The sequence below is a fragment of the Protopterus annectens genome, chromosome 16.part0, assembly GCF_019279795.1.
Source record: "Protopterus annectens isolate FY-2018-M chromosome 16.part0, PAN1.0, whole genome shotgun sequence".
Classification (NCBI taxonomy): domain Eukaryota; kingdom Metazoa; phylum Chordata; order Ceratodontiformes; family Protopteridae; genus Protopterus; species Protopterus annectens.
This window is the reverse complement of record NC_056750.1, coordinates 600,811,806-600,835,329: the sequence shown is the minus strand read 5'-3', so window position 1 is coordinate 600,835,329 and position 23,524 is coordinate 600,811,806. Positions and strand designations below refer to the sequence as shown.

At 40.9% G+C, this 23,524-nt stretch overlaps 1 protein-coding gene across 1 annotated transcript in view; it reads right to left on the bottom strand.

Annotated features, from left to right (window-relative positions):
• The window catches only part of LOC122790489, a gene marked incomplete in the record, with an annotated part of 1,159,925 nt that overhangs the window by 1,048,135 nt on the left and 88,266 nt on the right, over positions 1–23,524 (bottom strand).

The window sequence follows — 23,524 nt, the reverse complement described above, 5'->3', positions numbered from 1 at the left end:
GCCCTGTGTACGTCCTTCTAAAATAGAAGTACACATGAACGTCGACATTCCGACTGTCACACTTACCATGGTCGAGGAGATGGCTGTCGTACATGTCAACGTTGACCTTTTGACCTGTAAACCGTGGAGAAAACGTTTTTGCATCTCTCTTGAAAATGACCTCTCCCTGTTCTCCCTGTATCTGTCCGGGTTTTACTTATATTCCCTTCTCCAACTTCCCAAAAACAGAGGAAGTATGATTATGTAAATTCTCAACACATGCTAACGTAACCCTTTATTTATATGCATATTTATTTAATATTTATGAACCGGGGTAGAGTGTTGATCTACATGAACCATCTTCATACAGACTGGAAAAGTACAGAACAGTGATCACTGAGAGTTTGCATGGTAATGATTATAAACATTTTTATACAAGACTAAAAATCATTAAATACAACAGATAATACGGTTGATGATTGTTATTTTCAACAGTTGCAGTCTTTAATATAGAGTGCACAAAATGTGAATGAAGAAAAAAAAAACAGTAAGTGAAAGACAACACAAGAAGGCAAAAATCAGAGGGAAAAAAAAAAGAAAAAAGGGGAAAAAGAGAGAAATAATTATATAGTAGGGAGGCCACAGGAACATGATTTTACTTTTTCTTTAAAATAAATGGATGAGGATTGCTAGGCAGGTTATTTGTATTAGTTTCTTTTAACACCAAAGAATAAGTTAATAGATGCTTCTTCAAACAGATTTTTTTAAAGCTAGCTCTGAATTTATTGGACAATTTGTTTTATGGTTGTAGGGAAGAATTTTACATTTCTTTCCTATAAACAAGTAGTAAAAATAATAGAGCTTTACAGGACACTTTTGATGAGGTTAGCAGTGGGTGTATGAGCTTTCCTATTTAAAAAGGGAGTTTTTTTTAATTAGTACTTAGTTGCAGATTCCAGCTTGGACTGATGGGTTAAGGAGTAGAGGTTGAACTACCAAGTCAAAGGACTTAGTAAGAGCTATGAAACTGGAGTAAGTTAATTAGCCTTTGCACACGCTTTGGAGAATGATCACTGGTGATGGTGGGGTTATGGCGCCTCTCCAATACCTCAAGATATGTTGGTGGGGAGAAAGTACTCTGTAGGTTTGGAGGTATTGTCAGAAAGGCAGATATACAAGTTTTTTAATATTTTCCTAATGTGGGAAGGATGGAGAGGAGTCAGAATCAGTACATGATGTTGGATTATATATTAAATGCACATAGTTTTCTCTCTGACAAGACATGAAAATGTATGCGGTGTAACTTTACTATAGCTTTGATTTTGACACAGTTTTCATTTTGTAGACTAGGAAAACTACAGGGTAGTGCACTTTTTCAGGAACAGTAAGAAATGCAGTTTGCAGAGTATATTATTTTTTCATGTAAAGCATTATTGTTGTGTGTCAGGTTATCCTAGAAAAACAGACTGTGTGGAATCTTGGGTTTTATAAGACCATTTGATTGCTGTTACCAGCGTTTGGATCTCAAGGCTGAGAAAATAGTTGTTTCACATACTTCGTACAAAGTTGCACAGATGAAAAGAGTAATACACCTGTAAAAGAGAACCCAAGTTCATATTTATTCAGTTTTTCTTGCAGTTCATTTCCCAGATTACTTTGTTTATGTCACTTCTATGCATGTATCTACACTTCGGTTTATTGTAATAAAAACTGTGAGCTACCATTCCTGACATGCTACTTCAACAAATACTATTAACGGACAGTGAAGAGATTTCTGACTGATTTTTATACTGAAAGTGTGTGGTTTAAATCCAGCAGTCAGAAAACATGGTTTTGACAATTTAAGTCAAATAAATACACAAATCTTTCAAGAAGCTGGTTTAGGCACCTTAGAAATCTGACTACTGCTCGTTTTTCAGGAATGGATATTATATTCTGGGTTAGGCACAGGGTATAAAGGAATTTGAGAAAATATAGCAGGTGCACTTTACATAGATACATGACCAAGGGTGTAGGCCATCTCATACTATGAGGGCATCGGCCCCCTCCAAGAATTTTTTCTGTATCTTTTGTTTAATAAATTTGAAGCGGAAAGGAGGTGGTTCTGCACTTTGGGAAAATATGTAAGTACTGAAGAAAGAAGAGAGGAAAGTTGTGTGAATTCTGTGAAGTCTGATGGTAAGAGATTTCCTGATGTGGCTTGGATGGAGTTGCCCTGAAAGCTTTTATATAGAATAAAACCAGTCAATTGATGTACTAAGTGCCAGAACTGATTCAGGTGGTATATCTGAAAATTTTAGTTAGCTTCTAGCTGCTTAGCCTTGTGTCTTCTGATGGCCCTCTCAGCTGAGTTTCTAAGGTATTACCATCTCAAAGTCTGAATAATGCCAAGTAATTCTTTGGTTGCACAGCAGTTTTGTCTAGCCCTCGAGAATCATGTGACTTGGGGAACTGTTTATTTTAAAAGTGTAGTGTGTGTTGGCTGCTAGTATGGGATCGGTTACATTAGTGACAAAAGGCTACTTGGTTTTGCATAGATCATTATTAAGGACAGCTATGATATTATGACTTTTGAGATGAAATGTGACTAAATTTGGAGGGGGTTTCTTTAAAGGGGTGCAAAGATGGAAGTAGATGATCACTTAGGAAGAGGGAAAGGATGGCGATGCTAGAGATGACAGCTGGAGTGTTTATGAGATCCAGCAGGAACTGACTGCATAATTTAAAAGTTAGGTCAAGCTGGCTGAGCTCTAGGTTGGTCAGGTAGTCTTGGTATTCTGAGAGGACTAAGATGATTAATATAAAATTCCCCAGAATCGAACCAAAAAAGTGGTTTGGACACGCCAGAAAAGGCTAAATATTATTTAATTCCAAGGTCAAGATAATATATAAGCACTTTCACCCTGCTACAATGCTGGGCTTTTTCAAGTATAAAAACAATTAATACATTATATATATATATATATATATATATATATATATATATATATATATATATATATACACACACACACACACACACACACATATACATTCTCCTTAAAAAAGGTGCCAACATTTTCTTAAAGACATTCCTCTCTCTTCTCATAAATTTACTTTCAATTACACTCCATAAAATTGTGACATTAATAAAACATGTAAAAGTATACATACAATTTTATCCATCATCATAAAAACCTTAAATAAATAATGTGGAATGTTATTTTAAAATTCATTATATCAATTTCATATTATATATATATATATATATATATATATATATATATATATATAAATTTCACCTAAAAGATTTACATACACTTTCAAATCCCAAATATTATAGTGTACTAAATACTGCTAAACTATAGTTTTTTTTGCTTTTTTAAATTAAATATGGTTTAATTGATATATGGTCATCAAGTCCTGGGTGGTTGGTTGCATTCAATTTAATTTGCCAATATGTTTCCCTGCAACACAACCAATTTTCCCAGACCCCCCCCCCCGGGGTCAGGTACCACATGTTCAAGTATTCCAAACCTAAACCCCTTATGTGTTGTTTCTATATATAAGTGTTTGTATAATGCATTGTTCATGTTTTTCTTTTTTAAATAATGTGTGTTCACAAATTCTTTTATTTAATGTCCTTTCAGATTTTCCAACATAGAAACTAGGGCAGTCCCTACAGATAGCTAAATAAACTATACCCCTTGTCTGACAATTACCTTTCCTAAATGTAATCGTACTATTCATATTGTTTTCCAGTACTATTTGTTCCTTGTCAATGATGTACCTACAATATGGACACCTACCACATTGTTTTGTCCCAATTCCCATTTGTTTTTTCTACTACTTTTTTTATTCCTCTCAAACATTTTCTTCAAATTCACCCGTCTTATATACGTAATGGGGTGCATTACCCACCCTATCCACAATGTTTTTGTAGCAGGGTGAAAGCGCTTGTATATTACCTTGACCTTGGAATTAAATAGAAGTTATGTTCTTACCATAACGTTCCATGTTAGTTGTCTTCTTCTCGCCTTCTTCTTGCTGGATGGGTTCGGAGCCGACCTCGGCTCCAACTCGGCCACTCTAAAAGCTCGAGAGTTGGTTCCACCGGCTCGAGGCTCCCCTTATATCCCACAATGCTAGGCGAGAGTTACCTCAGATCTCGTTTGTAAGCTAACCCCAGCTTATAATAGTAACAGACTAACTCTAAAACAGAGTCCACCTCTAACAACAGGAAGAAAGAAGGGTGACCTACATCCTGATCCAGGAAATATGCACAACAGCATATGCCTAAGAAAGAGGTGGTAGAAAGAGAGGTCACGATCACAACTCCTTATTTGAAAGATAGAAAACAAGCAGTCCTCTGGGACAGCCATTTATCCTCTCAGCTCCCAATCACTATCGGTGTCCCTCAAGGATCCATCTTAGGGCCCCTCCTCTTCTCCATATTTATAAATAACCTGTCTACCTCGCTCCCGACATCCACCTGTATTCAGTATGCTGATGATTCTACTCTCATCTGTTCTTCTTTATCCCCAGAAGAACTTCACTCTTCCACCCAAAATGTCTTCTCAGCAGCGGAAAAATGGTTCCAACAAATCTGTCTCCTCCTTAATCCCAAAAAAAACAAATTATTACTTTTCACCCCAACTCTTAAATCTGCCCCTATCTCCTTTTCCATTGTGTCAGGCAATGGCACTATTATTAAACCAGATTGTTCCACTAAACTACTAGGCGTTACAATAGACAATCAACTAAACTTTGATTGTCACATTGATCTAACCATCAAGGCTGTTAATAAAAAGATAGGTGCCCTCTATAGACTCAAGCCCTTTCTTTCTGCAACCACCAGAGTGTCTCTTGCCCAAACTCATCTCATCTCTACACTATTGTATGCCTCTCCTCATTCATCAACATTTCAAAAGCTAACCTTCAGAAACTTGCTACAGCCTACCATAGTATTGCCAGGTTTGCTACAGGTTCCCATTCCGTACTCACCATTGTCTTAATCTCAAAACCTTAACTGGCTTGAACTTCAAAATCTAATTCTCCTACATCAATTAGTCATCATTTATAAAATTCTCCATTACCCCTCTAATACACCCATACTAAATAACCTCATTACCCCATACAAAAATCTTACTTCCCTTCGCTCAGCCAGCAAACTTCTAGTAGCTACTCTCAAATCTCATAATAAAGCAGGTGACTCCTTATTTGCTAATGCTGTTGGCTCATACTGGAATAAACTTCCCATAGAACTGACCTCTTTAGGCTCATCACACCTTTTCAAAAAAAAACTAAGAAACTATTTTCAATCCCACTGGGGTTATGTCCTTGCTCTAATCCTGACTGAACTCACCTAACAATCCCTCTCTACAGTCCGTGTCACTATCACTACTTCTATCACTCCAGCGTAGTGTACCTAGCATCCCACCTGCTCATTAATTTTTCCTATACTATCTATTTCTCTTATACTTGATATATCACTGCAACCTGTTTCTTCTCCCCATTTACTTAGCCTATAGGCTTATCACTTCTGTGCAAATCTCTATCCTAAAACTAGTGCCCCGGCACTACATGTTTTATCCTAATTTGTTATTAGTGTAAATACTTATAGACTCTTTATCTGTTATTGTTTTCTCTCCTCCTTATTTTTAGCAGTCCTACTATTGCAATTGTTATAGGATTACAATTCCTCACTACTGTTTAGTTCTTGTTAAACTTCCTCTGCATTGTTACTCTACTACAAGAAAATGTTCCTTTTTTTGCTTATATGTTTTTCATATTTTTTGTTTATTGTAAGTTACTAGTACATAGTGGAGCTTTTCTCCTCGGGCCTCTGCTGAAAATGGACATGTATCCAGCCAGACTAGCCCGGTCAACAAATGTAAAATAAAATAAATAAAAATAAATAAATAAACTCCTCTAGGTCTGTCCAGGCCAGGGGGAAGGAGGGTGGGACGCAAGAAGAAGGCGAGAAGAAGACAACTAACATGGAACGTTATGGTAAGAACATAACTTCTATATGTTAAGTTGTCTATCTCGCCTTCATTCTTGCTGGATGGGACCGCGTCCCTAGCACCTTGTCCCGGGTGGCCTAACGGAACAGACTCCTGAGAACAGTGGAACCAAAATTAGCTCTATGCCTAGAAGCTAAATCCAACTTATAATGAGAAATAAAAGTGTGAGGAGTAGCCCAAGTAGCCGCTGCACAAATGGTGTCAATAGGCAGTCTGTCTTGGAAGGCTAAAGAAGTAGCCAAAGCTCTGGTGGAATGGGCTTTAGGTTTATTAGGCAATTTTGTTGTCTAATCTCATATACCAGGGAAATCAAAGATGTTAGCCATCTGGATAATGATACCTTTGAAACTGAAAGTCCCTTTCTGCTTTCCATAGGAGACAAACAGCTGATCAGATTTTCTGAATTGTTTTGTTTTATCCAAGTAGTACCTCAATTGACGATGAACATCCAGGCAGTGTAATTTTTGTTCAGACCTATTGGAATACTCTGGAAAAAGACAGGGAGGTCAATGCTTTGGTTTAGATTTGATGTCGAGACCACCTTAGGCAAAAAGGACGGGTTAGTTCAGAAGATACTCTGTCCTTATGAAACAAAAGATAAGGAGGACGACAACTGAGTGCTTGAAGCTCTGAAACTCTTCTAGCTGATGTAATAGCTACCAGAAAAGAGTTTTCCATGATAACAATTTTAAGGAACAGGAAGCTGCAGGTTCGAAAGGGGAAGAATCAAAGAAGCAAGAACTAAATTTAGGTCCCAAGGAGAAGGAGGATTTCTTATAGGAGGTCTGAGAAGAAAAACTCCTTTCAAAAAGGCTTTGCAGAGTTTGTGGGACATTAGGGCAGATTCAGAAATACCCACATGAAAATTAGAAATAGCTGCCAATTGAACTTTAAGTGTAGAGGGAGATGAACCTGCATGGAAGAGTTCAGCTAGAAAATCAAGGACTAGTTGGATGGAAGCGGTGAAAGGATCTATGTCCTTTCCTTGTGCCCAATATGAGAAGCGTTTCCACTTACTCAAATAAATCTTTCGAGTGGAAGATTTATGGGAAGCTATCAATATATCTCGAACAGAGTGAGATAACTGAGGAAGCCTGGCTAAGGTTGGAACTGGAGGAACCAAGCCGTGAGGTTCAGAGAGGGGAGGGAGCGATGTAACTGACCCGACTGATGGATCAAAAGATCTGGAACTAGGTCCAGATGCCACGGTCGCTCCAATAGAAATTGATGTAGAAAGGGGAACCACACCTGTCGAGGCCAGTAAGGAGCAATGAGGATCAATGAGGCCTTCTGAGCGATAGCTTTCTGTATCACTTGAGAGATTAGTGGGAAGGGAGGAAATGCATAAAGAAGTCCCCGGGGCCAAACTTGGACTAGAGCGTCTCTGCTGGGTTGGCCTGGTAAAGGGAATAGAGTGAAATATTCTCTGCACTTGCTGTTTTGGGGAGTAGCAAAAAGATCGCAGCAAGGCTGACCCCACTTGAGAAAAATTTCTCTCACTACAGAGTCTTTCAGAGACCACTCGTGAGGCATGAGAATAGCTCTGCTCAACTTGTCCACAATATGATTGGACTTCCCGGGGATGTGCGTTGCTATCAGAAAACGCTGAGAAAAAATCTCCCATTGCCACAGTCTGAGTGCTTCTCGACACAGGGGGTATGATCTGGTTCCGCCTTGTTTGTTGATGTACCACACTACAGACATATTGTCTGTCTGGATTGCAATTGTTCCCAAGGGAAGAGAGTCTTGAAGGGCTTGCAACGCTAAAAGCACTGCTCTCATCTCCAGAACATTTATGTGCAAGTGGCATTCGTTTGGTTGCCATGTGCCCTGGACTGTCCTGCCCTGATAATGCCCCCCCCACCCGATCAGGGAGGCATCCGTTGTCAGTGTAGCAACCGGAGGAGGTGGAACAAAAGGTCTTCCGACAGAAGATGGGGAAGACATCCACCACATGAGATGCTTTTGCACGCCTGCGTGATCACAATGGTGTGAGACATTGGAAGTTCCAGGTATGACCATTGAGTAAAAGCATCCACTGAAGGATCCGCATGTGGTATCTGGCTAATGGAAGGAGAGGTATGGCGCTGCCATAATTCCCAACACCTTTAGAACTAACCTGGCTTTGATTCTGTTGTTGTTGAGAAGGAGTGATACCAATTTGTGAATGTCTGATATCCTTTGATGTGTTAGCCTTGCAGACATGTTTATCGTATCTAGATTTAGCCTATGTAGGTAATAGTGCGACAAGGCGACAAAACAGACTTTTGCAATTTATTGAAATACCCAGTTTTTGACAAGCGAAAAGTATAATCTCTGGCCATCAGAAGGAGATGCTTGGTGGGAGCTGTGAGGAGCCAGTCGTCCAAATATGGAAACACCTGGAATCCTTGTCGTCTCAGGTGAGAAGCTACCACTGCCATGCATTTGGTAAACACCTGGGGCAGTGGTGAGACCAAAGGGCAGGGCCCTGAACTGAAAATGACTGGTTCCCAGCCTGAAGCGGAGGAATCTTCTGGAGCGTCTGTTCATTTTATGTGATAGTACGCATCCCGAAGGTCTATAGAGCACATCCAGTTTCCTTTGCCCAAAGGGGAAGGATGGATTGCAGCGTGACCATCCGAAATCTTGTTTTCTTGACTGATTTGTTCAAGACACTGAGATCCAATATCGGTCTCCAGTCCCCTGTTTTCTTTGGAATTAAAAAGAACCTTGAGTAGATTCCGGGTCCTTGTTGGTCTGCTGGCACTGGCTGAATTGCTCTTTTGCAAGCAGTTTTGAAATTTCCAAAACTGCTAGATCCCTTTGAGCGGTGGAACATCTGGAAGGGATTTTTTGACTGATTTGGAAGCGAAGAAAGGGGATAGAATAGCCTTCGGAAATGATGGACTGTACCCATTTGTCTTGAGTCAGGGATAGCCAGGCTTCTGGGTACAGTGACAATCTTCCCCCGACTGCCTCCGAAGATGGGCAGTCGGGCAACACCTCAGGGATGCTGAAAGGGCTTGTCAGGGAAGGCTTCCCGATTGCCCTGGTTCTGTGGACCCCCCCTGCCCCTAGGGCGACGTCTACCATTGTTATTCCCACCTCTACCTCTGGTAGGAAAAGCGACTCTGTCGTCAGGCGAAGTCCCTTGAGATTGTTTACGGAACCACATCTTTCCACCCTTCTGGCCTTTGGGGTAAGGCCTGGAAGGAGTCGAAAAACGGACTCCGTCGGCAGAAAGGGTCTTGCCATCAGTCTCGCACCTAGTCAGGGTTTCTTTCACTTGAGGACCAAAGAGAGATGATCCATCAAAAGGGGAGTTCGTGAAAGACGTCTTGAAAGGGTCCGCAAAATTGCATAGCCGCATCCAGGCGTGCCTACGTAAGGCCACACCTGTCCCTGCGGCTCTGCTCGCTCCATCAGCCGCGTAAGAAAGGAGGCGCATGGAGGAGTTAGATATGGAATTAAGGGTAGCCAGCTGCGTGTTCATCTTGTCTTGGAAACCCACAGCTGTAGGATCCTTTAACATTTCACTCGCTTCCTTGATCAAGTCCCTTTGAAGACGAGTAAAATGGCACAGGTAGTTCAGCGAACGCATGGTAAATGTCGCTGAGGAGAACATCCGCTTCCCGTACCTATCCATGGACCTAGATTCCTTGTTAGGTGGATGGACAGGTACTGAAGGATCAGCTAGTTCCTTCTTTGTGGCAGCAGCTACCACCATAGCATCCACAGAAACTCCTTTTGTTAAAAATTGTTTGTCTGCTGGAGCTGTTATGAACTTAGAGGGTCTCCTGGGAGTGGGGTCCACTGAATCAGGAGCCGTCCATGCCTTCTTAGCAACCACCTGCATGAGGGGGTCGAAGGGGGGGGACACCCAGGAGGTGGAAGGACGAGAGCCAAACGCCTCAAGATACACAGATTCGTCCTCCGAAGGGTTGAGGACTGGCCAATTTCCCTCTGTTTCAGGATCTCCAGAATGTCTGCAAATGAGACATCTTCAGAAGGGGAACGGGGGGAACCCTCAGAATCATCCAAATCTGTGTCTGACGTGATGGACTCAGGTGAGTCAATGTGTTTCCTCTTACACTTCCTCTTCCGAGGGGGCTCTTCTGCCAAATCAGGAGAGGCCTCGAAAGAGGATGAAATCCCCACAGGGGCTCCTGAGGAGCTGGCTCTCTGCGGTCCGGGATGAGGGAGTGAGTCGACTTAGCCTGAGGCACCATAGAGGGAGGGGAGACGGAGCCGACTGTGGAGTAGAGCCAGGCTCTAACACACTCCGCATGACCTCGAATGCACCCCTGTCAGGCAGAGCCAGAGGTCCCCGCTCCGAGAAGCTAAGAACCCCCCTCGGCACCGACAGTGATGGCTCCGAGGCCGATGTCTGAGCCGAACTCACCAGCGAAGCCCGAGAGGGAGAGGGGTCGGACAAGGGTCCGATGCCACTCACCCCCTCGGAGCCGACGAGGGAAGTCCGGCGCCGAGATTCTTCCAAAGAAGAAAACAGAGCCGACGACGGAGCCGAAGACAATTGTATCGGCTCCGACGTAACCACAGTCTCGGTTCCGACACGACCCGGCTCCGAACTCAAGAGAGTCGAAGGAGGAATATGTTGATGGACCGGGGCAGGCATCGACTGATGAGTCGGGCTCTGAAGCATCTGGGCCAGTGCCTCGGACTTAAGTAGTCGACTCACTACCCTCTGAAGGTCATGATCCGACAGCCTCGATGACCTAGAGGAGTGAGACCTTTGGCTCCGTTCAGACAGCAGGGGAGATCCTGGAGCGAATGAACGGAGCCAAGAGATGGTGACCTGGACCTCTTCCTAGTTGTCGGCTCCGAAGGTCTGGTCGGAGCCGACACGGAACTCTATAACCTCGGCTCCGGCCGGAGCGAGGGGCCACAGAAACTGTGGACTGAGACTTATCGGCTCCAGCCGGAGCCGATGAAGGCAAGGTTGAGAAACCTTAGGTCTCGGCTCAGTTGCGGGCCGAAGACCTAGATGCCTTAGAGGGCTTCCCTGTAGAAACAGACAGGGAATCCTCTGGCTTGAGTAAGCCTCTAAGAATTAATTTATTCTTTCTTTCCTGCAGGACCCTGGGGCTGAAGCCATGGCACACAGCACAGGAGTCCTGCAGGTGCAAAGGCCCCAGACAATAGACACAAGAAGTGTGAGCGTCTGTCAGAGACATCTTCTGACAGCACGCATCACACTTCTTGAATCCGGAGACCTTTGCTTCTTTAGACATTTTGTCTGAACAGGTGTACACAAACACGCACACAAACACACTAGTTATACCCTGTCAGGTTAATACAATAAAAATAGTAGTAATACTAGTAATTTAAACTACAATAAACACACACACTCCACTAGGGAAGGAAAGGCCTATAGGCCCAAGGGAAGAACCAAAGGTTCTTGGGGAAAGAAACGGAAATTTTTTGGGGTAGGGAATAAAAGTTTTCTAACCTACACTAACTAAGTAAAAATATTAAATTAAAGGGGTTTTTAAAGACTAATTTTCACAAGAAAATAGTGCTCACCAGGAACCGGTAGAAAAACCAACCTCGAAGCTGTAGCGGCAAACGAGATCTGAGGTAACTCTCGCCTAGCATTGTGGGATATAAGGGGAGCCTCGAGCCGGTGGAACCAACTCTCGAGCTTTTAGAGTGGCCGAGTCGGAGCCGAGGTCGGCCCCGAACCCATCCAGCAAGAATGAAGGCGAGATAGACAACTTAACATATAATGTTTAGCCTTTTCTGGCGTGTCCAGACTACTTTTTTTGTTCGAAGTTATCACTACTACATGGCCTGTGTTTTTTTACGTTTTTTTTACAAATTCCCCAGAATGGTAACAATGTCAGATGATTTGGCTTCAACGTGAATTTAGTTTATTAGGAGACAGAATTTTTTTTTTTTTTTTGCCATTGCAAGGAGAAGGCAAGTAACACAGGGCAAAAATACAAAATTTGTTGAAATTAAACTTGAGTTGCAACTGTCTGGGGTTACTGTCTTTTGTAGGTGTGTTTTGTCTGCTCAGCTGGCTTTTAGTTTGTAATGTGTACAAGAGCTCCTTTTCCCTGATCATATGACGTTAGTTGTATAGTAAGAAAAATGCAGGTTTTGATGTGATGAAATCATACTGAACGAATTTTCAGAAAGTATGATATATGGTAATGGAGAACTGTTTAATGCAGACGAGGGCAGGGGGGTCACGTAATGTAATTTATCGAGGAACTAAACAATAAGGCAGAAGTAGAACATGCAAGGAAATGAAGAGTGTGTGCACTAAACAATGAGCAGTCAAACATTTTCAATAAATAAGAAGGGAAAAACAGGCTGGATATTAGTGAATGTACACTATTTAATGAAAAACAGTACACAGTTAAGAGATTATTACTGTTGGTCTTTATACTCTCAGCAGCCTTCTGGCTAGTAGTGTGTGTTCAGCTCCTATACTACACTAATTCAAGCTTAATGCACTGAGAAAGTATTCCCAGCTCTGCAATATTCTGAAAAATCCTCTAGTCCATATGTATACTAATCTTCTGGGTGAAAGACTGTCTTAAAAGAAAAGAAGTGTACTGTCTCAGCTTGGTACAATCAGAAAATTACACACATGACCATCCCACTAAATAAATACATAAATAAAACAGCCAATGGATGGAGAAGTCATCCAAACAAGGGGGTGTGCTCACTCATTACTCTCAGCCTCCTGAAAGATAAACTGATTTAATGAGCCCATACCTTTTACATTTGATTTTGAAAGCCCTCTGCAGTGATAAGTGTGGGGAAGAATCTCAAAGCAGTCATTTGCACGGATATAATTTGGACATGTGCTCGAGATGTGAAAGTGTGCCCTTGTGGAAGTTCTGGTACCGGTTACTGTCATAGTCAAATCTGTACCTGTTGGTCAAACTTGTAGACATATTTTTTATTTATTACTGGTAGCCTGTTTGTATGCAACTCCTGCCTCAGCCTGAACTTTGATGCGAGTTGTTATGATCTCTCTGCACTTATGCCAGAGCTGTCTGACCAAGCGTGATCTCATCCCTTGCTGCAATGTTTCCTTTTTTTTTTTTTTAATCTCATGAGACAAGTAAGAGTGTTTGATTCACATGTGTGCTGCCCAAGGTTATGGTCCATACTGGCAACTGTACAAGTCCAGTCTATCTTAAATGACAGACTGCTTTGTTGAGAGTTGATACCCTGCTCAGAGGCTGTGCAACACTGCAGCTGGTTATGCTAAGTAAGGGAGGTACAGCAGGTGAAACCCATGTTAAGTGTTCCAGATTTAAGCACTGCTACAAATGGCTGAGACATGACAGCGTATAAAACCTCAGTGATGAAGAGACAAGATGAACATGCAGAAATCTCAATAGTTAAGTGTCAAAAACTCAACTTTTATTATAATGCTTTATCATAAAGTACTTGCCAGTCAGATAAAACTGAAGCAAACAAACATTACACAAAATTTAGGAAAAACAACTGAAATACACACCAACTAAAATTAACCACAAAATGGATACAAAACAAACAAAAAAAAAAGATGCATCAGATGGTCCTGGTCATGAGTCCCGTCCCACATATAACTACTACTGAAATGTAAACTACAGCCTCCTTTTACTATAAAAACAAAGAATATATACCAGTGGGGTATATTTTACGTACATGATTTATAGTAAGCCTTACATAAGGCTAGTGAGTCATGAGGGCATACATAATTTATTATTTACTTCCAGTTTGATGACCTGGGATGTCCACTGGGCTCAGGGAGCCTGTATTCAGTGGAGGCCTGGGGATAAAAGCTCCATGTTACAAAGTTTAGATACAGATACAATATAGAAAAGAAGAACAATTTACAATTATGTTTCATGCTAGAGAGCAGGTGTAATTTCTTAGGAACATGTTACCTTTAGATACAGACACAATATTATTAACAAACAATTTAGTTACATTTCATGTTAGAGAGCAGGTGTAAATTCTTAGGTACATGGTACAAATTTGATATTTACAATATGTACATATGTGTGGTAGCCTACAGATCAAAGCTAGGGATGCTAGTAATCATAGCTGGAAAGGGGTTTAGAAGTGGAGAGAGAATTATAGGACTAGGTGGGGAGAATGCAGTTGCATTTTCTGTTAGAGTAAAGGTAGGAATGTAACTGAGATTTAAAGTTTTCAAAGTTTGCAAGGTCATGAGAGAGGAAGGAAGAGAATTCTATTTTTGTGTTAAGGAAAAGGATAGCAGGAATTGACCAACAGGGCGATTGGGTTTTCAGACACAGATTAGGTTTTGGTGAGTAGATGTGAGAGGTCTCTGAGGGGTGTAGGAGAGAAGGATGTTGCATTGAGCAGGGCACTTAGAGGGATGAAAGGTTTGTGGGCTGTGGTAATCTGAAGATAGTCTAGATGGTTGGAGAGTTCAAGCCAGTGTAACAAATTAAGGGCAATACAGTGATGGGAAGAGTATTTGGCTTTGGTGACAAATTTAGAAATCTTATTGTAACAGACTTCCGATTTTGAAGTGTATGTGGCAGATAAGTTAGTTAATAGAGGAGCGCCATACATTAGTGAGGGGAGTAGATAGGTATTGGCAAGCATTTGCCTGGTGGCAGGAGAGAGAAACTGGATGTTCCTGTACAGCATACCAGGTTTTATATGGGTTTTCTTAATGTTTTGCTGGATGTGTCGAATTTCAGGTGTTCATCAATAGTGACCCCAAGTAGTTTGGCAAAGGAACAACTTCTATAGTGGAGTTGTTTTTGATAATGGTTTGAAATGAGTTTTTATCTAGAGGGGAAGCTTTAGACGGAGAGAATAATAGTATTTTGGATGTACTGGCATTTAGTGAGAGGTGATTCTGAAGCATCCAATTTTCAGTGGTGAAGAAAGCAGCTTGGGTCAGTGTCAATCTCTGGGAGGTTGGTGGCCCAGCACATTAATGTGGAATCATCTGCATATTGTACAATTTTGGTACTGGGTATGGCTTTGTGGAAATTGTTAATAAAGATATTAAACAGCACTGGACCGAGTATGGATCCCTGGGGAATTCCAGTGGGGGTGGGAAGGAAGGTTGAGGTGCCTGTCCCCCATTTTACTGCTTGAGATCTATTGGCGAGGTAGCTAGAGAACCAGGATATGGTATTCTGGGAGAGATTAAGGTCGGAGAGATGGTTTAGGAGATGGGTGTGGGAGATGGTATCAAATGCCTTGGACAGATCTAGAAGAACAGTGGAAACTATGTTTCCAGAGTCCCAGGCAAGATTTATTGTCTCTAGGAAGGAGAGAAGTGCAGTGGTTGTACTATGGCCTGGACGGAAGCCGTGTTGGGTTGGAGTGATTAGTTGGTTATTGGCTAAGAATGGCATGAGCTGAATGTGAATGCATTTTTCTAGCAGTTTGGAAATTGGGGAGAGGATGGCTATGAGGCGGAACTTGGAGATGTTATTGTTTTTGCCTCCTTTATGGAGAGGCAGAATGAAGGCAGTGCACCATAGTTTGGGAACATAAGATTCTAGCATGGCTCTATTGATCAGGATGCTAATGGGAACAGTGATACCATCGGCGGCTATTTTTAGAAATGAGGATGCGATATTGTCAGGGGCACTGGAGCAAGGTTTTAATTTTGGAGAGTATTTTTTTTTATATAGGATGCTGAGATGGGTTTAAGATTGAATACAGGCAGAGGATTAGGAGTGGAGGGTGTTGTAGGTGGTGACGAAAGCGTGGATTGAGGGGAGGGGGTTATTGTTAGGGAAAGTTTTGGTCAGTTCAGCTATGGAGTTAGTGAAGAAGGAGTTGAACAGAGAGGCTATTTCATGGTCAGATTTGCTGGTGTCAGGGCAGGGGTTGCTTTTGGTACCTGGGTTGAGAAGAGAATCAATGGAGTTCCAGAATTGTTTTGGGCTTTTAGATTGGAGTTTAATATAGTAGGACTTTTCATCTCTGATGATTTCCTTAGCAAGGTTGCGGAGTTGTTTATATTTAAGAAAAGTTTCAGGCTGCTTGTATTGATGGTATGTTTTCCAGGATTTGTCTCTTTGTAGCATAAGTTTTTTGGTATCTTTGGTTAGCCAAGGGGCGGATTTGGTTTTTACTCTTTTTGTTCTTGGTGGCGCTAGGGAGTTGAAGATGTTTAAGAAGGAGGAGTTGAAAAATTCTATGGCATTATCTAGTGGAAGGGTTTTTAGTGGGTTCCAATTTGTTTGTTTCAGGGAGTTAGAGAAGGTAGTTGGGTCAATGTTTGTGAGGTTATGTGTGTGGATGATGGTGTAGGTGAGGAGAGGAGTGAGTAGCTTGGTAGATAAATGCTGGCAAGTGGTCTCGTATAGGGCCGGGTGTGATACCAGAATTTATGATTTTATTGGGATGGGAAGCTAGAATCCAGTCTAGTGTGGTACCTGGAGGGTTTGTTTTATTGGGCCTGGTGATGGAGTTAGTAATTTGTGTATAGTTAAATAGATTGATGGATATGGTGGGATTGGGGTTATTGATTTTATTCCAATTGATGTTTACGTCTCCAAGTATATAGGTCTCCTGGTTAATATTGGTCAAAGTCCAGAGGAGTATGTCCGTCCAGAGGAGTATGTCCTCCACAGTAGTGGTGTTGTTACCAGGGGGGATACAGAGAGCAATGATACAAATGCTTTTGTGGTTATTTACTTTTAGCAGGCCTGTTACCAGTTCTGCATTACTGAATGTGGGGAAAGGATTAGGGTATTGAGTGATGGATAGTAGGTTAGAGTAGATTAAGGCTACCCCACCACCTTTTCTGTTTGGGTGGTCATGTCTGAGGGATTGGAATCCAGGAGGAAGGATTTCAGAGTCACTAATGTGAGGTTTTAGCCATGTTTCTGAAATGGATACAATGTCAGGTTGGTTGGAGTTCAACCAGGCATGGAATTGGGTTACTTTATTTCTTAAACTTTGTGCATTAACGGGGAAGAATTTGTGGTATTTATGGTTAGCTTTATAGTTTGAGGTGGGGAGATTAGCAGTACAGGTAGTGTTTGGTCCAGGATTTGGATGCAAGTCTCCAGCTAAGCAGAGGTAGTTGAGGAAGGGTAGTAGTATTTTTGAATTGGTGTTTAGTAGTTGTGGGAAGTAAAGTATTAGCTTAGGAGTGTAGTACTTGGTTGAGGGGGGAAATAATTTTATTTTGAAGTAGTGGAGTGGGTTGGGTTGAACTAGTGAAGCAGATATGTTGTGGAAGTGTGTTTTTGAGTGATAAGAAAGGAGGTTGGGAGTGGGGAGATAGGATAGGAAGGGCGGGTGGAGTAGGTTGTGGGACTAGGAGGTAGTGAGATATAGAGGGAGTAAGACTAAAATGCAGATAGTTGGGGTGAGAATGGTTTGTGGTAGGAGTCCAGGCATGGTGGATAAGTGTAAAGATATAGTAGTGGGACATGAATTCGGGAGTTAGGTGGGAGAGGAGGAGTGACTGTGATAGGCAGGTGGAGGAAAAGGGGGTGGGGCTGTAGAGGAGGTGATTGGTTGAGAGAGAGAGGGAGAGGTTTAGGGTTCCAATAAAGGTAGGAGTACTGGGGGCGGGTGAGAATAGGGGGCAGGGTAGGAGAGCAAAGTGAGCCCGTAGGGCGAACGGAGCGGGAGGAGCTAAAGAGAAGGTGGCTGGCTGAAACCAATCAGCCAGCTGAAGCAGAAAAGTGCGCTATGTGAATGAAGTACAGGAACAGCAGGGAAAAATGAGGCTGAGGGGACTAAGCTAGTGAAATACAGCTCAAGTCAAGTCAAAGCAGGCCAGTGGGGCAAGTATGAATGCAGCTTAGGAGAGAAGGAAAATAGATTCAGGAGATCTTAATCAGTAAGTGGGAGAGCAGTGCCACTTAGTGGTAAAAATATATATGAGGTAGCATAGGAGATAAGGGAGTTAAGGACCGCTGTAGGCTGCTCGGCAAACACGGCGTAAAGCACAGGCACCAAGGTGGTGAGCACTAGTAAAAGATTACAGTACATACACTTTATATTTTATCCTGATGGGGTTATAGCTTGGAAGTTCCTTAGAAGGTTGTGGTAGTGTCCCGTAATGGAAGTCCTTTAGGGGTTATTTCTTGGACCGTAGTGGGAAGGGTTAATTACATGTGCAGCTGTAGTAGAAGAGCAGAACAAAACAGGTAAACAAGTAAAAGAACTTACTGAGCAAGCTGACGAAATGCAGTTAAGGAGTCAGCAGCAAGGAAGAAAACAATTTGAAAAATGGGGCCTGGAGTCCCAGTAGGTAATATCACCTTCTGCAGAGGTATAATTGGTGGGATGGGGGTTATTAGAGTTTACCGCACTCTATGTAGGTGTGGCTAGAGTCAAGCCCAGAGTCAAGCACAATCACTAAAAACTCTAACAGAATAAGGCTATGTACTGTTCATAGTAAGAATAAGAGGTTTTGGTGAGCAGTACTATCAGGTAAGAAATAACTTAAGACAGGCTGGGTAAGAAATATCTTAACACAGGCTAGAGTCCAGCATGTAATAGACCTATGTTTGTTGAAACTAACAGGCAGTCTATTAAGAAATGGGAGAAATGGTGGGGTCCTTGCTGCCAAGCTATTTTACAGCATACCAACTTGCTAGAGAGTACAGTAGATAATGCCTTAAATAAGTATATTGTAAAATGTAAAAACTAAGCCAACATACTTTGCAGATAAGGAGATACTGCAAGGTAAGCGAACAGAGCTGTGTGATGAGCGAGTTTCGTTGCAACCGTTTAATGCAGCATGCATGACTTAACAGTACGCTGTCAGTATGAAGATGAAAAAGACAAACTTGACAGATAGCTGAGGAGAGAAAAAAATAATAAAAATTGTTACCAAATATGGGGTTTAGCACACAAAAGAAAGATGGAGGTATTTTAGAGAGGACAGAAAGAGAAACTCAAACAATATAAACACAAACTGTTAAGACTACCACATCTGCATTCACTCTAGCACAGTAGCACAAATGCAATGCTACACAAAATTCAGCTTTAAAACGCTGCTACAGTTAATAAAAATATACTTAGAAAAAAGTTAATACAGGTGTGTAATTAGGGTGAAAAAGTGATACATTTCTCTGAACATAGCAAAACACACAGTCACAGCTAGACAGCATGCTATTACACCTGTTGCAGTGAGCATTATATAACATAAATTTTATTCAACAGGTTTCATTGTGTTTATTATGTACAGTCACTGTGTTTTTAAGCCTACCACATCTGGTGAAGTACCCCTTGGTATAAATAATCTCCTCTCAGGACTGCAGACTTGTATGTCAAGAGCTTAAATGCATCAAGTGTATAAATCAAATCAATTCTAGCAGCCAATCTCGAAGCCTCAGTTTTTCCGTCTGCTTAAGATACATTTGCAGTAATAAAAACAAGAAACAGTGCGGTAATGGATAAAACAACCACAGCTAATTTATTATGTTAAGCGCTTTTCGTTTGAATAAAATACCAGATTCATCAGACAATGCATAAGACAATAAAACACACATTTAAATGTTACAAAAAGACCGCCTCATCCCATAATTACATCATTATGCTGCGGTAGCATTGTCGCCTCACAGTTAGACGTTGCCTGTTCGATTCTCAGTTAGAGCATCTTCTGTGTGTGGCGACATGCATGAATGGGCGTTCCTTCGTTGAAGGTTGTGTGTTAGGCCTGGCAAGCCAGCACGTAAAAAGCTACTGCCAATCATTAGCGGACCGGAGTTCCGCTGTGGCGACCCCTAACCAGGAAAAGCCAAAAGACACAAATACATACTAAAAACCTTAAAAAGTATACCAGATTTTAAACCAATAAAAAAAAATATTCAATATATAGATAATTAAATGAGTATACTTTTTGTTTATATATATATATATATATATGTGTGTGTGTGTTTTTTTTAAGCAGCAGCAAAAAAAATCTATATAGCAATAAAAAAATAAATGATTTAGGGTTGGGAGGGTGGCCTAATGGTTAAGGTGTTTGCCTTACAAACACAAGGTGCACGGTTTGAGTCTCACAAGGGATAATTGGCTAAACTTAAAATGGCTCGCAAGGGCAGTTAGCTTAGTACTAATCTATGAACCTATTTACTTCAAAACAAAACTATACTTTATATATTATATTTTATATATACTATATATATACTGATGCAACCTTTCTTTCTACCTAACCAATGCTTTTAATTTTAGAACACTGTTAATTGCACAATAATCTAGTCCCGGCCATGCATATGAATATAACAATTGCCACATTAATTCTGCTTTTTTGAAGCTTGAGCGTCCAAGGTCCGCCCCTAGCTTGCTCATTAACCCACTGAATGACGCAAAATTGGAACTGACTGTCAATGTAATCGTGTATATGTCTTACAAGCGCATTTGTTAAACGAACCTTCCCTATAGCATACAAATGCTCATATCCTCTTTCCTTTAAACTTCTGGTGGTTTTGCCTATATAGTAGGCTGGGCAGCACTTACACATTGCTATGTAGACTACTTTCGTCATGTTAGAATTAAGCCTACCATGTAATTTGTATTTGGTCCCATTTACCTCAACAAATTGGCCCTGATACATAACACTACAGTAGTTACACATCCCACACCTACTTATACGGTCCTGGTTGACTCACCTAAAATTTCTGCAAGCTTCGGTTAAGCTCTTCAGGTTCTTGGCTCTCCTAGCCACCATTCTAAATCCATCACCTAGTTTATTTTTAATCTGTACATCGTCTATGACTACCCAATTCTTAATCATTACAGCTTTTAATTCATAAAAATGTGTACTGAATTTTGTGCTAAACATAGCAGCACAATCATATTGGTCACCTATCCACTGAATCCCAACTTGGTTACCTGAATGATTAAGGATTGGTACAAAATATCCATTAGATCTTTTCCACTTGACCTCTGCAAATACCTCATCGAGCAAATCCCCTGGGTAACCCCTACTTTTAAACATTGCTATTAAAGCTTCACATTCAAAATCAAAGTCATCATCCAAGCTGACCATCCTTGCAGCACAGACAAACTGTCCTTTAACCACTGCTTTTCTATTAGCTATGGGGTGTGAACTTGAGAAATGCAAGAAAGAGTTATAATATGTCGGTTTTCTATGGATTTTGGCTAAAAATCTCCTATTAACTATCTTTTCTTAAATTTACATCAAGATAATTAACTTCTTGCCCATTTCTCTCATGTGTGAATTTTAGATAACTTGTAGTTCCGTTAATGTATTCAAAGAACTGCTCAAGTTCCTGCTCATTACCATTCCATAGAATAAAAATATCATCAAGATAACGCAAATACAAACCAATATGCTCCTTGAAATTACTATTCAGCACAAAACGCTTCTCCCAGACCGCCATCACCACATTGGTAAATATAGTGCCACAAGGTGACCCCATAGCAACCCCTAGTTTTTGGGGATAATATTTATTTTAAAACATGATGAAATTGTTGGCAAGCACTATGTCAAATAAGTCAGCATATAAACTGATGTCAGGTTGTGGTACCCCTTGTTCATACAGATATTCCTCAATACATCGGATACCCTGTTGCTGTGGAGTAACAGAAAACAAATCCTTGATATCCACTGTTAGAAACAAGAGCTCATCTGAATATGCCGTAGCATTAATTAACTCCAAAAAGTGGCACGAGTCCTTGCATACCTGGGGCTCATTATTCAAATACAATTTTAACTTGTTATCCAAAAACTTGACACAAGCATAGGTGATGAATGTATGCCCATCAACAACAGGTTGGAGGGGCGGATTGTTTACATCTTTATGCATTTTCGGAGAACCAAAAATAATGGGACTAGTGGGAGAAATCATATTCAAATTATACATGTCGATGACTATTCTATTTTCCAAAGATACATCATTCAACATGCCATAAATCCATCTATATGCTATATTTAAATTCATTCCTGGTGACCTCCTCATATGTATCAGTACCTAATATAGCATTTACCCTGTTGTTATAATCAAATATATCCATAATTACTAACCCCCCTCCTTTATCCGGTTTCATAATCTTAAATAATTTGCTGCATTAGAAAACCTAGAATATCCCTTTCATCTCTTGTTAAATTTTCCTCAAATTGCGTGCATTTGTTAGCCAATAAATGCCTTGTATAGCTCACACATCTTTTCATACAGCACCAAAACCGGATGGAGAGGGGGATTAAACGTACAATTAATATGAAAGTCATTGTTCGTTATCTCCCCGTTACTGCATTCATCCCCAAACATATCCTAAAATTAAATTTTCTTAAAAACATCTTTAAATCAATCAAAACATTAGCCAGGTTAGAACCTCAAGCCGGGACAAATGTAAGCCCTTTGCTTAATAACTTCACCATCTCCTCATTAATACTTGTACTGGAAAAATTATACACCTTAAAACCTTTAACTGAATTTAAAATGACAACGGGTTTCAACTTTCCATACTGATGCTATGGTTTCCAGCATCTTCATTCACATTTACAGAATTTCCATCCACATTAAAAATCTCATTCAAAGGCTCAAGAGTCAATAATTGTCCCTCATGGATCTGCTCTGCCCCTGAAACTCTCCCCTCCTCAGATTCCTCTGGGTCCTCCTGGATGGTGTATAAAAATCCTAATTATCAGACCGGTTATAATTATTATTATTACGGTTTTTAATCTGTTCCGATCTTCTTAATGGAGGATAGTCCTGATCATAGGCACTATTACCAACCTCATACTGTGCAACCTGCAGATTAGCAGTATCCATGCCCAAATCCTGTTCTTCCTGTCCATTATTAGTAACCTCTACTCCGGGAGCCATAGCTCCCATCTTGGCCACCCTAGATGGTTTTTGGATAGGCCTGCTCTGCACTGTACTGTTTGTCCCTATAAAGCTTTTTATGCTTTCTTTGCTTCAAGTCCATCATTATTTTCTCAGTACTACCATACATACACTGGTGTTCGTATTTGCACCTTTCATACTCATTGTCAGTTTGAAGTTAGATCTCAAACTCATTACATTGCCTAAGTAACACATCGGCCCCCTTACTATTAAATTCCAGACAATGTTGGTCAAACATAAGGATCAGCTCGTTGTGCAAAGGGGAATTCTCGACTAACCCAGCAGGATAATGGCATGTTCTAAGGCTTTTTGGCACCACCCTGTTGATAATACAGTCTTTCAAATATACACTTTCAAGCTGTCATTTCTTAAGCTTGAATAATTTGCTATCCAACTGGTTCAACAATGCTTTAATTCCAGCAACACCAGTTCCAACAACTATAATTGATCTGATAATCAGGATTTTTATACACCATCCAGGAGGAACCAGAGGAATCGGAGGAGGGGAGGGTTTCAGGGGTGGAGCAGATCCAGGAGGGACAATTACCGACTCTAGAGCCTTTGAATGAGACTTATAATGTGGACTGAAATTCTGAAATGTGAATGAAGACATTGGAAACAATAGCATCAGTATGGACTCTCTGTCATTTTGAATTCAGTTAAAGATCTTAAGGTGTATAATTTTTCCAGTACAAGTATTAATGAGGAGATGGTGAATTTATTACGCAAAGGGCTTACATTTGTCCAGGC